Source organism: Myotis yumanensis, unplaced genomic scaffold, assembly GCF_028538775.1.
Source record: "Myotis yumanensis isolate MYYU_CA2020_CCGP unplaced genomic scaffold, mMyoYum1.0.hap1 SCAF_8, whole genome shotgun sequence".
Classification (NCBI taxonomy): domain Eukaryota; kingdom Metazoa; phylum Chordata; class Mammalia; order Chiroptera; family Vespertilionidae; genus Myotis; species Myotis yumanensis.
The window spans coordinates 7,432,782-7,451,673 of record NW_027223759.1 but is presented as its reverse complement, the minus strand read 5'-3'; positions in this window follow the sequence as shown (position 1 = coordinate 7,451,673).

The window sequence follows — 18,892 nt, the reverse complement described above, 5'->3', positions numbered from 1 at the left end:
CATTTTAACGACTCTTTTATTGCTCAAAAATAAACACTCCTTTTTCTCCCTTCCTACCCCCTGATTTTTTGCCTCCAAATGTTTCATGGATTTACTTAGAGAATAAGGCAGGTACGTGATCATTTCAGAAAGCTTTACCCAAAAGGTCCCTTAATCAGCTGTCAGCTCCTTGCTTGTTTGGCCTGTGGTCACATTTGCTTAAAAGGCAAATTCCGTGTGTGGACGGCTGTGCGTGTTTCCAAGGACAGACTGGCCTTGTGTTTGCCTCATCTGTCTATTCAGAACCACTCTGACTGCTTCTGTTGACCAACTCCATGGAGTACATGAACTTCTCTATCTCCCTCATCTTTCATTTATGAGCCTCTATGTATTAGGAAACCTACATTTCTTCTGTTGAAGCCCATGACATTTTTAGCAGTTTTCATTATATCACATGTTTAAAACACAGCAAATTATGGGTATTCATGGTTGATTGTTGGATCACCCTTTAATTCCTTTGCAGATCATATAGGAAGTAATGGCTATGCAAGGCTCTCTGCACAGTTAATGCCTACAACAGGGTGGTTTATATGAGGACTTTTTTTCCGTATTTAATTAACTATCTTGACATAAACTATAATCTAGATAATGAAAAGGCATGTTTACTCCTTTTTCTAATATATATATATAGATAAATAGATAGATATAGATATAGATAAATAGATAGATATAGATATAGATATAGATATAGATATAGATATAGATATAGATTTCAGAAAGGAAGGGAGAGGGAGAGGGAGAGAGAGATACTAGGTGTGCCAGTTAATAATATGGATTTTTTTCAATAGATGGAGTTACACATATGTTGATACATATATATGTGATTTGATATGTATGCTATTTTGTTGTATTGACAGCAAGCTTCAAAACTTCATATGTCAAATTTGCTGAAGGTGTTAACATCATAGATATTTTTACGCTTAAAAATGTCAAATTTCGTGCCAAAAAAGAGCATTTGTGGGAAGTTTTAATTCATTACTTTATTTTGAAGAAAAAGATATCGTATACTTCGGGAAGCTTATGGTGAACATGCTTCATCTCAAGATACTTGTGAATGCTGGTTTAAATGCTTTAAAAGTGATGATTTGGATGTGAAAGACAAAGAAAGTCCAGGTCAATCAAAAAAGTTTGAAAACCAATTATAAGCATTATTGGATGAAGATGCACATCAAACTCAAAAACAACTTGCAGAAAGATTAAACGTTACTCAGCAAACAATTTCTGATCATTTACAAGCAATGGAAAAGATTTTATAGGAAGGAAAATGGATGTCACATCAACTGAAGGAAAGACAAATGGAAAACTGAAAAGTCATCAATAAAATGTTACTTCAACAGCACGAAAGAAAGTCTTTTTTGCATCAAATTGTGACTGGCAATGAAAAGTGGATTTATTTTGAGAATCCCAAAAGCACAAAATCATGGGTTGATCCAGGTCAACCATCAACATTGACTGCAAGGCCAAATCACTTCGGAAAGAAGACAATGCTCTGCATTTGGTGGGATCAGGAAGGTGTGGTGTATTATGAGCTTCTAAAACCAGGTGAAACCATTAATACTGATCACTACCAACAACAAATAGTCAATTTGAACCACACTTTGATTGTGAAATGACCAGAATGTGCCAGACGACACGGCAAAGTAATTTTGCTTCATGATAATGCACCATCACACACTTCAAAACCAGTTAAAGCCCTAACCAGTTTTGCTCAGTGGATAGAGCATCGGCCTGCGGATGACTGAAGGGTCCCAGGTTCAATTCCAGTCAAGGCCATGTACCTTGGTTGCAGGCATATCCCCAGTAGGGGGTGTGCAGGAGGCAGCTGATCGATGTTTCTCTCTCATCGATGTTTCTAACTCTCTATACCTCTCCTTTCCTCTCTGTAAAAAATCAATAAAATGTATTTTTAAAAAAACAAAAACAGTTAAAGACACGTTAAAAGATATTTCCTGGGAAGTATTAACCCAACCTGCCATATTCACCAGACCTTGCTCCTTCAGATTACCACTTGTTCTGATCGATGGCACACGCGCTTTCTGAGCAGCACTTCAAAATGTACGAAGAAGTGGAAAATTGGGTCTCTGAATGGTTTGCCTCAAAACAAGAAAAGTTCTATTGGGACGGTATCCACAAATTACCTGAAGGATGGGGCAAATGTGTAGCTAGCGATGGACATTACTTTGAATAAAGCACTTCTGATGTTTCTCTTGAAATTATCGTGTTTTTTTATTACAAAATCTGCCATTATTAACCAGTATACCTAGTAGAATCATTAATGATGAGAGAGAATCATTGATCAGCTTCCTCCTGCACACCCCACACTGGGGATTGAGCCCGCAATCTGGGCATGTGCCCTTGACCAAAATCGAACCTGGGATCCTTCAGTCCACAGGCCGACACACTCTATCCACTGAGCCAAGCCAGCTAGGGCTAAAATATATTTTTTATTTATTTTTAGAGAGAGAGAAAGGGAAAGGAAGAGAGAGATAAAAACATCAATGAGAGAGAAACTTTGATCGGCTACCTCCTGCATTCCCCCCAACCAGGGGATTGAGCCACTGCCTGGGCATGTGCCCTGATCAGGAATGGAACCCACAACCTCTTGGTGCCTGGGTCGATGCTCAACCACTGAGCCACGCTAGCCAGGCCCTGTTTACTACTGTTAAGTAGTATGTAGTAAGATGTCACAATACGTAGCTTTTATTTTCTTACTTATGACTTTTCTTCTAAACCCTTTGGTTGGCTACCAACAAGTTATGTTTCATATTATATACACTTGTCATGTGAGGCTAGAGTCTTGAGAGACTGACATTTTCTTGATAAATGGACCATTTTATACCATCATTGAAAATTAAAATTAATCATTAAACATTTCAGATTTTTTAAAAATAACTTCTGTTATCAATCCATTTATTGTACCACAAACATCAACAGAACCAAGAGTTGCTGAGGAATCTCTGCTTGAAACTAACTTTGAACTGTGACCTCCTAGCCAAGGCTGAGATGGCACTGAGGTACAGTAGGTTGATGAATACAACGGTGGAGTGAAGTTGCAGACACTACTCCAAGTCAAGCGTATGAAGAACCATCCCATTCTCTATCACGATGAAAATGAAGGTCAGGGGTGGAAGAAGATAAATGAATGGCCAGTCATTTTTTTTTTCAATTGCTTTGAGAGAAACTATTGGGATTTGGGAATCCAAAGGAAATTATTCTACATAATTGCATACAATGTAATGTGAAAAACTTCTCAAACTGCCAAAAACATACTAGACATGCATGGCTAACTACAATTGCACACAAATGTGTACAAAGTTCTAGGACGCTGTCAAAATGACCACAGTGACTGAGTGAGGTGGGATTCGTCTAAAACAAGACTCCATAGAATCAGAGAGCTTAGGAAAGACTTTTCAATGATAAGTTAAAAGAAGTGAAAGAGAAGAGTGAAGAGAACCTGGGAAGTGAATCAGTTGTCACATGCAAAGAGTTAGGAGGTAAGAGTCTGTGATCATGTTTGGGATGCTGCACACATTTATTTGCCTGCAAAATTATTCACAACAAGAATTAGGATATCAGAGTGGAAACTATATTTCGTTAGAATTGTGGTTTGGAATCTCAGGGCCAAGAACAAGAGTTGACACAAATGGTCCCACAATAAATATATGTTGTATGGGAAGATGCATGAAGGGTGGAGGCAAGAAAACTAACATTGGTGGACATACCGGCTACTGGGCCAGGTCCCCCCCCTACCTGACCTGATTTCATCTCTCAACTCTAAAATAATATATGATCCCATTTTTGCAGATAAAGAAGGCATAGAAAGGATAATCCCAAAGCCAAAGAGAATTTGAGAAATTGGAAAAACTAGGATTTGAGTGCAGAGCTATCAATTCCTTGTTGTTTTGTACATTGTGAGTTTTAATATATCTTTAAATCTTAAATAAGGACAATGGTTTCTGGTGGAAAATAAGGCAGGCTCGCCTGGCCCACGTGGTTCAGTGGTTGAGCGCCGACCTATGAACCAGGAGATCACGTCTTGATTCCCGGTCAGGGCACATGCCCAGGTTGTGGGCTCCATCTGCATGTCTCAGTGTGGGGCCTGCAGGAGGCGGCTGATCAATGATTCTCTCTCATCATTGATGTTTCTGTCTCTCTCTCTCTCCCTCTCCCTTCCTCTCTGAAATCAATAAAAATATATTTTAAAAAAATAATAGTAAGGCAGGCTCAGTAAGTGGAGCCCCTCTCCCTTCCGAAGTACTTATTCTGGAGCTGAGTGGGCCTCCCTGCTCACTGTTCTTCTGTACTTTCTCTCATCTGTAGTTTGACTTGCCTGTTCTCTACTGATTGTGACCACCACTGGTATTTGCTTTGGAGTGGCCATTGTCTTGTGGTCACTGACCCAACTCTGTGCAAATATTACAGTGAATCTTTTAGGCATCTTCTTTAGAGGTGGTCAGCAAGAAAGGCCAGCTGTATCGTGTGTTATTTATCAAAGCTAAATTATATGGCTCAGGGAGAAAAGCACACAAATTACACAGAGATGCTCCTCTCGTTTGGCCAATGCCCACCGTGCAGGGTTTTCCTTCTGAAAAGCGGGTGTTTATTCACATATTATTATGCTGTGAAATAAAAAAAGAATCTGGAATTTATAAGCTAATTGACTGGAAATAATTATAGCCCCTGAAGCAATGAAGTCTATTTGTTTATGTTTTTCCACATGTAACCTGACCTACATGTTTAAAAATGTATACTTATTTTAGCATTTATTTGTGATTATGGCATCATTTATGTTTCTTGTCAACTAACTTTTAGTGTATTTTACTTTCATTTTTGTTAAGATTATTGACAAATCAATTCTTACATGAGACAAAAGACACAGAATACATGTACATTAAGTTTTCAGTTTGCTCGACTGACATTAACATAATACTTTTTAAAACTATCATTGCTCCACATTCACTGCCATAACATGTTAATCTCTCATGATCAAATATACATCAAACATAGACCTGTCAGCTAATGAAGGTCTGGTAAATCCAGTCATGCCCATTTTCTTATCATAATATGGGCGAACGTCTTAAAGACTTATAGAAGATTCCGAGGCAAGCATTGTTTCCAAGAATATCAACCTTTATTGCCACTAAAGAGGTCCAGTACAAAGAGTAGGAACAAAATTCATGCACTCTGACCACTGGAAATGGGTCTGTACAAGAGAAATTATTTCACTTTATTCTGAAAAATGAACTAGCAAAAAAATGCCCTGAGGAGTCATTTCCTGAGGCACAAAGGACTCACTCTCCACCTGGAATCATTCCCTTTGACCTTGAGCATATCGATGCAGCTCAATGCCTCTATATCCATTACCCTCCAAACACAATTACTGTTATGCCATGGACTGTGCTAAACACCAGGAATACAAAAATGAATGAGACAATTCCTGCCCTCAAAGAGTTTACATCTTTGTAGAGGAGAAAGACAATAGACTTTTTTTGTTTTGTTTTTTACTTTATTGTGGTAAGGGCACAATTGTAAGTGTACAATACAGCATTGCTAACTATTAGGACAATGTTGACACAGATTCTAGAACTTATTTATCTTGCATAACTGAAACTTTGTACTCTTTGATTAATATCTCCTTATTCCCGCTCCACCAGCCCCTACCTAACACCATGCTACTCTCTGCTTCTATGACCTTGACTATTTTGGATGTCTCATATAGTAGAATCATGCAATATTTGTCTTTCTGTGACTGACTTATTTGACTTAGCATAATGTCTTCAAGGTTCATACATGGTGCCACGTTTTGAATGATGCCCTCCTTTTTCAAAGGTTGAATGGCATTCCACTGTATGCATATAACACATTTCCAGTGGAGTTTTAGGTGTTTCCACATCATGGCTATTGTAAATAGTGCTGCAATGAACATGGAAGTGAACATATCTCTTTAAGATACTGATTTCAGTTCTTCTGAACAAATATCACAAAGTGGGATTCTTAGACTATATGGAAGTTCTATTATTTTTTTTACTTTTTTGAGAATGGTATATATCACATGGAAACAGAGAAAAAAAGGCAACCCACAGAATGGGTGGAAATCTTTGTAAATCATACGTCTGATAAGGGGTTAATTTCTAAAACATATAAGGAACTCCTACTAACTTAACAGCAGAAAACTCCACAACAGATGTGAGGCAGGTCATGGAAAGTTTCTGTGACCATTGGACAAAGGGATGGAACCGGGTGCTCTCAAAGATTGAGGGTATAACGTTAACTTGGATATTCCTAGAATTAATATGCCGAATGCCTCACCTCATATGTGTGCTATGGAGAAATATAAGACTATCGGAATATTTGACCTAAAGGATAACTGAAAAGGGAATAACTTTTTTCCCAGGTGTAAATGAAGGTTGTTTATTTCAATGAAGTTGGAATAATGTTAAAATCCATAAATTGCCCCCCCCCCTTTTTCCGCAAGAGATCTTCCGGTGGCCCAAAGCCTTCTTCACCTTGTGAACAGCTTATCTACTTAAGTTCCATAAATTTCCCCATAAAATAGTTCTTTCAAATATATACCATAGCTTGGGAATGAAAGGAATAAGCTTTTTGAAATAATGTTTGGGACATCCCTTTCCACAGGCTACAACGACTTCCCCTCAGTGGTTATGATGATGAAACTCGCATATATGACCAAATATTCAGTAGGTCTTACCCAGGAATAATTTAAATGAGTTAAGGAGCTACTTCTGTCAAGTTAAAATGCCATCCACAAATTCTGTCAGAGTAGCCCTGAGGGCAAGAGAAAGTGGGGATTTATATGATTTAACACTATTCCAACTTCATTGAAATAAACAACCTTCATTTATATCTGGGGGCGGGGGGAGTTATTCCGTTTTCAATTACCCTTTAGGTCAAATACTCCAATAGTCTGATATTTCTCTATAGCACATACATCAGGAGGCATTCACCATATTAATTATAGGAATATCCAAGTCAATGTTATACCCTCGATCTTTGAGAGCGTCTGATTCCATCCCCTTGTCAACAGTCACAAAAAGATTCCATGACCTGCTTCACATCTGCTATTCTAAAATAACTTCACAATAATGTAGGATTTCTATTCTTATTTTTTGAAACCACTGGCATTTACCCAACCCGTAAACAAAAACAGCATTCTAGAAACCGCCAGACATCAAGTATGCAATTTTCTTCCCTAATACTTGGTCTACAAGAAAGCCTACACTAGCACATTCACTGTAACCATTGTGCGTGCATTTGTATTCTGCCACCATCTAGTTAAATTCATTTCTAATGAGTCACATCATGAAGTACTGTATATTTTTGTTGCTAAATTTATTAACATATACTTATGGGTATATACTTATACAGTTTTTCTTGTGGTGTTTGTGTTTGGACTAATTTTTGCTAATTTTCTTTTGTTTTTCCAAGGAATATTTTTGTCTTTCTAAACCTCAAGAATTACCTTTGATGCAGTTATCAAAAAAAGAATTCAGAAATTTTGGCATTTTAGGCATATATTTCCAATATCTATTACCCATCCACATTGAAAATTCCTTTGGGAGATAAACCTGGTATGCAAAGTTTTTCCTAAAAATTCCCCCATTGGATTCCGTCTTGGGGTATTGGAAATGGAGGGCAACAATTATAATAAAAGTGTTATGGCAATAAATTTCACACTTACATTTAAAATCTGTGGCCTATATCAGCAAAACAAAATGATCCATGTTATCACTGCAAACAAGAAACAGTAGGGAAAGTAAGAACATGACACAATGGAAATGAACGTGGTCTTTGGAGTGTACGAGCTTCATTTGAATCACAGTTTTACAGAAAGCATTTTAACCTCTCTGAATTTGTCTCTTCTGCTGGAAAATTAGAATATTTTCTACATTAAAGAGCTGTTAAAAGGCTTAGATAAAATATGCTTGAAATTTTTCTTTGAAGTATGGAGTCAATTCAAGTTAAGAATTTTGTGTCATTTTATTCTACATGGCTATGGGTATTTTATATGTAAATCTATATTTGTTTATATCATATTATACATATGTATATACAGGGTGGGGCAAAAGTAGGTTTATATGCTCATATGTAAAATGATACAATAATTAATAGTTAAAAATACATGCCTTGGTCGGTGAGGCTCAGTTGTTTGAGCCTTGTCCCATGCACTAACAGGTCACTGGTTCAATTCCTGGTAAGGGCACATGCCCGGATATCGGGCTTGATCCCAAGTAGGGGGCATGCAGGGAGCAGTGGATTGATGTTTCTCTCTCACATGGATGTTTCTATCTCTCTCCCCCTCTCTCCTGCTCTCTCTAAAGTCAATACAAACATATTTTTAAAAATAATAATAACACAAGAATAAACTCTATGTTTTGCATACTCAAAACTGTAAACCTACTTTTACCCGACCGTGTACATATAAAGCCAGCTACACTAACATACACAAAAGTCCACAATGCAGCAGAATTATGTGATGACTTGAGTGAGATAAAATGTAGAAAGACCTTATTTTCCTATTAAGGTCAGTTATATACATGCATCATTGCTAAGTAGGAAGTCGAAAATTTATTCAACGTCAAGAAAAGCTATTCAGCCACTGATGATTCACATTTTGCCTTAAGTAGCCTGGCAGGAAACTGGCATATCACTTGTTGGCAAATTTGAATAGTATTACATTGAACAGGTAAAAAAATAGATTTGTGAATTAACCAAATTAAATTTGTAATACATATTTCCAAAGGGCATAGACCAAGGAATGCTGATGTAATTTACAGAAAGTGCAAGGATTCACAGCCCAGGCATCCTGTCCAAAATCAAACCTCCAGGGCATTCTGGAACCCACCACTCCCAACCCTGAGGTAGCAGAGTGTGTGGCTGTCAGATGCTTGGCCTTGAGCCCTCAGTCTCCTCACATCACTGCCAGAAGCCATTGGTCCTCACTCGTTCAGAAAGATGATAAAGGAAGGCAATTTCCATGCTCATCCATCTGGTAAACCATATGTATGTATGTTCACCTGCCTTCATAACCCCCCAATCTGCACTTCCGGTTCATGTACAATACCATTTTGCTTCAGACTCACTTCCCTACTTTGAGCTCCAGTTTCTATTTCCTGGATCCAGGCATCATCTTGATGCTCTGACTCACTCTATCCTGCCTTCACTGATTTGGATGGTAGCTTGAATCTCTAATTCTGTTCAGCCCTTCCTCACCCCCATCCCCCTATTCCCTTTCATTCTTCTGACTACGTAAACTTGTCTATAGCGTGTCCACTCCAGGTATGCCTACTCTAGGGAGACAATGGAGGCAAGGATTTATTCCAACATTATAATAACGGAAAGGCAAAAGGGAATCCCTACTATGCCTCTGGGAATGGAACTACTCCATTCATCCGAGGAAACGCGAGTTCTCACAGAGGAGCTGTTCATGCGGCACGAACATTTTCAGAAAGATATCTTTTTTCCTTTTTTGTGTTCGACATAACAACCAAAATACAACTTCATAGGAGGTAGGAAGAACCTGGAATTGCCTCCCTTAGATGCTGACTTTTTTAGGTTTTCCACAAATCCAAGTAAAGTCAAAATATAACTAATTTAGAATACTACACTCACTCCAAGCCTTCAGTGGATCTTTCGGCAAAATTAGATCTCCTGGGCACAGTCCCAAAAGACAAGATGAGGTCCTGATGTTTCAAAAACAGTAACAAAGAAAAATGAGGTTTCCAACCACCAGTCTTTTTTCCATTTTAAACACCCAAGTCTTGGAATACTGATTTTTACCATCCTCGGCCCACAGTCTGGATGTTACTGGGAGACACCGGCTTCGTCAGACCAGCACCCCTTCAGGCCTGTGATGATGGCAATTTTCTCTCCAGAGCATTTCTACCTGGTACTTCTCCAACCCCCCCAAAATATTCATAGCTACGAGCCTTTGGATCCCCTCCTTCATCGCAGTGTTCCCAAATGGAGACCAGATTAATTGCCCTTCCCAAACCTACCCACCTGTCCCACCATCGCTATTCCTCCTTCTGCCTTCCCATCAGAAACAAGCCATAAGTCCAGGTGGGACCCATGGTCTATGCATACATTTAATCGTCTCCTAATGTGGACTATTTTGTCTCTGTCTCTTTCCTGCCCGTGTTACTCTAGGTACGTGTTTTTATCTGTCTTCTTCTCCCACATAAATCCTAATGTTCTGCTCATATTACTTCACGAGCTTTTCTTCTCCTTCCTAATGGGCCTGCCATTCAACCAAACCAAAGCCAATTTAGATCCTTATTAGAGTCACAGTTCTTTCACACAATGAACTTCAGAAATTTAAAAAAAAAAAACAGCAGAAAGGAATTGATATTTTTCCTGAATGGCAAAAACAATCCTATTATGTTGCAGTCAAAATACATACCATTAGTTATATATAACATGCCTCTCTCATTGTGTTATAATACCAAGAAAACCCAAAGCAGACTGTAGTACTAAATGGCTGAGGGCAGAAAAATACTTCCCCTTCACCAAAATATTAATGAGAATGAAATGAAGGTCAACAATGCAGAAGCCCTGGGCTGTTAGTGTGCCCCTTCAAACGCAAAGGATGCTGGCCACGGAACAGGACACCACAGCCTTCCTGGACACTCAGATACCTGCTCAGGCATGTGTCCTCCGGGAAAAACTGCACTCAGAGCAAGAAGAAATAACCTCTAAGAGTAAACTCAAGTTCAACCTAAGAAATGTGCCCTAAGTCTACAGCATCATGAAGGAGGGGCCAAGAAACACATCTGTCGTGTAGCAGTCAAAGAATGGTGCCTACGAGCAAGAGGAAATGTAATACGACCGAGCCAGCCACAGGGCTGAGAAGAGCAACATGAGGCTCCCGGGTATTTTCCTGAATGAATCTGAACGGTGCAGGATGCCTGAATGCTTGCTCTTACAGGAGAAAGATCTCTTCATTTTCTTAATCACACTTTAAACAAACACTTAATACCTCATGCTGGGTCTGTATACAATGCTCTGTTGCTATAGTTGCTCGTAGCGCCAAGCAGAGGTAGTTTTGATTTTAGCATCCCTGTTACATGCCTGTCACAGTATGTTAATTTCACAGCTGTCTTTACATGTTCCACAATGAGGGAGGGCTCATAGAGGGAGAAATCTACCTGTTTATGGGCACATTTCCAACATAAGTCACACCATAGATACAAGGTATAAATGCAGGGAGCAGGGATGGCATTGTCAGCAGTCAGAGCATGTACCTGTTATGGTTGGGTCATCACTCCCCACCTAGAAATGACATATCTGTTCCCGTCGCTTTCCAGAGTCAGTGCCTGCTCTGGAGACTTAACATGGGAAATAGGAAGGGCCACATGTTTGATATTGACTATAAGACGAGGCAAAGAAAATGTATTTGTGATAGTATCCATTACATATATATTTTATATATGTTACCTAATTATAACAATATTGACATTATTTCCAATAAAAAATTTATTTTGTTATAATAAATGATTCATAGGATGCCTACAATGCCATTCCTGATCAATGTACTGTTTTCATTCCCATCACTATTTAGTTCCCAAATGTATAGAATGTGATTGGAAGGATGGATGCATGGATGCATGGATGGATGGATGGATGAACAGGATGTAATTAACTATATATTTTCCCCTTAACGTTTATTCCTCTAAAATACCAAACTGCCTACTGTTGTCTGAATACATTCTTTGATACCGTTTAAGAACTTTGATTCATTAATTATTTCATTCTCTTTCACTACTTTTCAAAGGCTCCATTTCGTCCACTCCTCCCCACTGTGTCCAGTACATTCAGGATTCCTCGGCCCCTGAAGAATGGCCCATGGAGACCGATGGCCCCTCTCCCTATCACAGAGGACCTGGATCTTAATACTTCCCTGCTACACACAGCTCCTTCTGCTCAGCTCATTTACATCTGATTAATAAGAATTAAAACTCCTCTTCCTCCAGAGCTGCCCCTGCCAAGGCCTCTGATTTTCCACTGTCAAATGAGCAAGCGATAATGATAATTTAATTATTCAAAGAATTCTGGCGAGCTGGGCAGGGAGCTCTGAGAGGCAAGGCCGGGGAGTCCCTTCATGGTGTGTCACCCAGTGGCTGAACAGGAGCTGAGCAATGGCCGCGGCAAGCCACAGCCGGATAAGAAAATAGAAAAGTGGTGCATGTGACAGTATTTCTAAAAAGTTAGAAGCTCAATGTCAATAGAATATTGTCCATAAAACGCAGCTAGCCTAGTGGCGGACAGGCTGGGCCCCTGCCAGGCTTCTCATCCTGGGTCTGCCACTCACAAGCCATGTGACCTTCAGCTAGTTGCTTACTGTCTCTGCCCTCATTTCCTCGGAGTCTTTTTGTTCGTTTGCTTTTTCATTTTTTCTTCTATGCATGAAATATTACAGATCTCTTCAGCTTTTTGGTAGCTGACTTATATTCAGATGACATCTACAACCAAAAATGTCTCCCTATAAGTACTAGTATCTCCAAACTAGTATTTTTCTCTTTATTCCAGATTCAAAGTTTTATCTCAGGTTCTAAGCAGCACTTTACTTTGAAGCCTTACTTTTTTAAACAACAGATGCTGAGAATTTTGATAGTCTTCTCTGACACATTTCTATCATCTTCTTCTAGAGGCCCCACCAGTTGCTAGAAGGACAATCTTCTTTTCTATGTCCACAGGTCTGTTTCCAGAAGAATCTAACTCCTCCCCTTTCTCCAGTGCTGCCTGTCACTGTCCTATTCTGGTCTAGTCCCCTCCTTCTACTCTCTTGTATTTCCTTTGCCCAGTTCACCCAGATTAATCTAATTTCACCTGCACTTTCCACAATGATCTGATACTTGTTATGTATATACTACGTTGCAGGGTTTTTTTTTTGGGGGGGGGGGTTATGTTTTTATTGATTTCAATGAGGAAAGGAGAGGGGGAGAGAGATAGAAACATAAATGATGAGAGAGAATCATTGATCGGCTGCCTCCTGCATGCCCCCTACTGGGGATCAAACCCGCAACCCAGGCATGTGACCTTGATTGGAATAGAACCTGGGGCCCTTCAGTCCACAGGCTGATGCTCTACCCACTGAGCCAAACCAAGTAGGGCTCTGCTGCAGTTGTAAGTTCAGTGGATGAAGCAGAAACCAAACGACATTTCTAAACTCATGTAGCTTATATTTTAGCTGGGAAAGGCAGGCAACAAATAATGGGTAGGTGGTAATAAATTTTAAAGGAAAATTAAGCAGATCAAGACATTGCTATCCAGAGGTAAAGCTATCTAGATAACTTAGAAAGGGCCTTTTCTGATCCAATGACATTGGGCAGACACCAGAATAAGGTGAGGGAGCAAAAGACCTCAACATCTGATTTCTTCTTCTAGGCAGCAGCCCAGGCATCAGCATCTTTAATATCAGGTAAGTTACTTCCATGAGCCTCCATCTCCTCTGTGAAATGACGATGACAACACTATCACCTTCGAGGGTTGCTGTGAAGATTAGAGATAATCTCTAGGGGCGATCAGAAAAGGACCTGCTGCAGTGACAGTTACTATCACCTCGCATAGCCACACAATCTTGTTGACCGTCAAGATTTAGTCTGCTCACAGTTCTTCCTGAAAACTGCCCCAGAAGTCATCCGGAGTTTACAGCTAATCACGTCAAGCTTACAATCCAGAAGGCAGCATCATGCATTGAAAGGAATACAAGTCGGGCAAAGAGACAACTCTCTGAACCCAAGCACCCTCATTTACTAAATTTTTGATCTTGGAAAAGTATGCAGTCTCCCCAAATTCCAGTTTCTTTGCCTGCATAATGGGTTGTGTTAAGGATTCAGTAAATTGATATATGAAAAAGGTCTAGCATAGCTCCTTCTGCACTTACTTATGTAATGTAGCGCCATGTGGCCATATAATGTGATGCACAGCATTAAACATGCTGCCTCTTGCAGGAAAAATATTTAAAATATGACTCCAGGTGGTCACCATCACCCTGAGGTCTTGGAGATATGAGAGGGAGGCCGGGAGAAACAGGGCCTGTCCCCAATTATTTCTGTTGCCCAAAATTTGTAGAAGGAGGAGACTTTTACAGAATATTTCTGTTCAAGATAATTTGTCCAAGTCAGGAGTGCTTAATCGCTTTATCATTTTACCAAAAATGGGGAAGTCCTTCCTCATGGGATCTTCATTTCCTAAGCCCCACTAATTCCACACCCCATCCAAAAACATGCTCCCTCCAACAGGAAAAGAGAGAGAGAGAAAGAGAGAGAAAGAGAGAGCGAGAGAGAGAGAGAGGGGGAGAGAGAGCCCTGACGTCTCTCACAAATTACTGCACCAGATTTATTAGAGGTGATAATGCCAAAGTATTCAGTCAGTTAAAGAGAATAACCGAAGATGCCAACACAAGATAACGTGGCATCATTTTCAGGATTCATTTAGTCAGAGAGCAAGTGTCAAAACAGAAAAGACAGACCACAATTCAAATCCTGCCTGAGTCACAGCCTTGGACATAGATGATATACTAAAATGTGTTCATTCACTCAGCAAATATTACCAGGCACGGACCACATGTCAGAGACCTGTCTAGGCAGTGGGATGGCCCTGGGACACAGACTGAGGGGGAAGGATAACTCATAAGTGAAGTATCTGGCAGGCAGGGGGTGTGAGTGCTATGGACGAGAAGAATACAGGCAGGAAGCAGGGACATGAAATTCAGGGTCCAGTAAGGGAGGGTTGCAGCTTTAAGGAGGGTGGCCAGGGAAGCCCTCCCCACTGCGACAATGACTTTGGAGGAAGAGTCTGGAGGAGTGGGGGGATCTCAGACCCCAGCTGAGGGCTGGTCCTGGTAGGAGGAAGGAGAGGGAAGTCACAGAGAGCTGAGAGCTGCCTTCCTCAGAGCAGCACAGGGAGCTAGCCCAGAGGCCAGGGAGAGGTTGAACGTGGAGAGAAAGTCAGTCCCCAACAAGTCAGACTGGCTAAGGCTACGGGTTTCTCCGAGAGGTATTAGAAGCTATAAAAAGCCCAGAGCAGTTGCCCCAGCCGCTGAGGCGAACCTAGAAGGTGCAGATGTGTGAGGGCCCCTGTCATTATGTACGGAAAGGGCTCTGAGCATTGCCACACAAGTAGTCTGCCTGGGATGGGGCGAGGGAGGAAGAGAAGGTGGAGGGAAGGGAGCGGAGAAAAGGCCACACACAATCTTAAATTCAATATCGCACTCCCATTACAGATAAGCTGTTTATAAGCTTCGGTGTACTGCACAGCATATAATTCCATGTAAAAACTCTGTGGTTCCTCTTCCCAAACATAAATCACGATCATTCTGCTCTCTGCTCTCTGGGAGTCCTCAAGGCAGAGAGACAAGACTTGAGGGATAATAATAAAAGTCTGGGTATTATAAAACCCACCCTGAGCTCCACCAAGAAAAGAATAACAAGAACAGGGCTCTGAAAAGCACCTACTTGCCCAGGCACAACGCAGGGTTATACGTTTTTATTAACATCCTCAGGAATGCGTATGCCCACCTGGATACCTATGTGAGATTTTTTTTTTTTTTTTTTACCCAATTATGGCTATCCGTGCTTTAAGGATGAACTAGGAAGTCTTTTCAGACGAAATGTCTTGATAAAATAATACATATGAAATCCATGAAATCCGACTCAGAGCCACAAAAAGGACGGATTGCAAGGTCGTGTTTGTGGTAGCTGAGGAGTGCCCCCTACAGTCTGACGGGCACCATGCAAGCAGATGACAAGGGAAAAACTGAAGTGCAGTGTCTGAGGATCCCAAAAAGGCGGCAGGGGAAGGTAAGACACTTCTCACGGAGAAAATGTGGCTTGAAACCCTGAGAAATGTGCGGTCACTGTGAACTCCTGCTGTTACGTTTTGTCAACAGCCAAAAAGGAAAAACCTTTGCATGGGTTTTTCTTCTATTTGAGTATCGTTATTATCACACACAAGCAATGGAAGTATAACATTAGTAAAGTCTGATTCTGTTTTTTGATTATTTTACCTTAATATTTGTATTACTACATGGAAACATTAGGAAAAATAAATACATCATGTTCTTCTATGCAAAAGAAAACTAGGGTCAGAAATCATTTGCGTCTGATGTTAGTAACAGAAAAAAATGCAACGTATTTATTAAAATGAAGTCCTGGTTAAGATTTTATCCCTTTTTGTAACAACTTCACTGAGAAATGTTTACTTCTATGAACATTATCTCTGAAAATGTTAATGATTTTTAAAGTAAAAATTACAAGACATGAAAGACATATCACCCATAGTTAGCAATATATTTTAAAATATTATGTAAATGTATACATACATATAGTATCATGTCATACTAATATTTAATATTATACACTATAAAATATTATAATATCATTTGAGAGGTATGAAATTTTATGGTATATCAGCAAATCAAAGTTAATAAATGTCACATATAATATATTCCAGTTTAATAGTCCATTTGTAAGAAAAAGGAGAGGCAAAATATATACCAAAAACCTTTGAACGTTTTACTGGAAATATTTTTAACTTTTGTGCAAATGTAAATGTACCAATGTATTTGGTGTTTGTAACTTAAATTAAAACCAAGAATTATATAAGTGCTTAGCAATGGTCACAGCAGTACTTACAAAGTTAACAACCTTTTACATGATCTTTGAGTAATTGCAGATCTGGAAAACTGCATTTATCATAAAATGTTCATTTAGACTCAATTTCACATACATTTGAATGTATGTGATTAAATTGATGAATTGTACTTTAAGCATTTTCATAAAAACTGTTCTCTCCACTAAGAAAGAGGCAATTAGGATCATATGATTTAAATACTTGTTTTTTAATGAAATTTAATAAAGTATAATCTAATATTTATATATCACTGCTTTCTCTGAAGTTATTAATAAAATTGTATAATAACGAAATTATAAAATATTTGCTGTAGATAATAAAAGCTAGAATACTTAAGAAAAACTACTTAATTTGTTAACTTCCTCAGGATTCTGGTTATTGACCTAATAATTACAATTGTCTCTTCTTTCCACATCCTAATAGAGTTTATGTGATTCCTTTGGATGTTAAAACACAGCCTCATGAAAATGCCTGCTAAAACGATTAGGTTATAGACCCCACAATTGTACATTCAAATTAATAATTCTGGCTGTTTTCATATTTAATCAACCTTTGAATTCACTTACCCACATTACAGAATTCTTGCCAAAATGCAGTTTAAAATTATACTTTTAGCAATATGACATAATTAAGATATTTCAACACTGTAATGATTCTTCAATTTCCAATTCAAAAAAAAGGAAGAAAAAAAAGACTAACAGAAAGAAGAAAAGGAAGAAAGGCAGGAAGGCAGGAAGGCAGGAAGGCAGGAAGGAAGGAAGGAAGGAAGGAAGGAGTCCCACTATTAGATGAATTAACATGTACACGTTAACATTTGTAAAATTAATAATTTCCATAAAAAAAGCAATTAACAATTTCCAAAAAAACAGCATTGGCCCAGAAAGAAATTTTAATAACCCTACATAACAATTATAATAAAAAACTAAAATGTACCAAAGCTTTCAATATTACATAACTGTAATTATCCACACTTGATTCGTGGAAATGTACCAAAGAGAAATGGAGACAACTTTAAATAAACCTTTATTCAAATTGAAAACACAATGTGTAGGTTGCCTCTGCTCCTTTGTTGTTGAGAAGATATTAGAAATTCACCCATCCCCTCACGCCCCAGAAAATTCGGACATTTTTTCAGAAAGGCTATTGCTTTCAGACTACTCCTACCATGAAAAATGCTACCTTTTTTTGGCTCATACAAAGAAACCACAATTAACAGTGAAACCATAAATACTTTCTGTGTTAGCCACAAATGGCCTTTCCCATGGAGAAATGGCTTACATGTGTTCGCAATGTGTTTGGTTTCGTTTTGTAGGGAAGGAGCTGTGGGTAGGTTTTTATCTAAGAAAAGAACATGGCCTGCACACGCACAGCTTTCTAAAATGAGAAACACTCATTGAATTTAATCGGAGCTCAGTCTGGGCCGGAAACTCGGAGTGAGGCTGCAGGGGTGATGATTTGGGATTCTCTGGGCAGAAGTCTAGGGCCTACTGGCCACGCTCCCTTAGGTTCCCGGTTCGGCACCCGGCAGGAGCGAGCTCTGCCTGTGTCATGTTTGGTGTGTCCCCAGGGCCGATCTCTGGAGCAGGACACCCTCACACACCCGCCTCCACACGACTGCCCACCGCTCTGGCTCCACCTGTGTGTGCCTGTCTGTGTGTCGTGGAACCTGGTTTCCTGGGTCTTTATTCATTATGGGAACGCCAGAAAGTCTGTGGGAACTGCATGTGTTGATATTAAAAGTCATTTCTCTATCGGAATATGAACATGCGCTGGGTCATTTTTTTTTTTAAATGTCCATACTCTGAGAATAAATAGGAAAGAGGAAGGTTCTCTCAAAATGTGACCTTTTGCTCACTTCCGTAATTGAGTCTCTTTGGGAAGGCTTGAAATGGGAATTAAATCAGATTTTGTTCTGTAGATTTTCAGTAGTCAGATGTAAAACAAAATAAGAAAATCTAACTGAAAATCAAGAATCGTTCAGAATACTCTGCACCCAATTGAATATATAGCCACAAAATAACCCACCTGAACAAAAGATTTTCCCCATACACATTATCTTTGGAAAACTTTTTGTAAAAATGTGTCCCGATAAAGATACATCTAATCCTCTATTTTTAAGTTCCTCTTAATAACTTAGAGGTCTAATCCAAAGAATGAAAAGGCAAACTTCTTATCATTTACCAGCTTAAAACAATAAAGC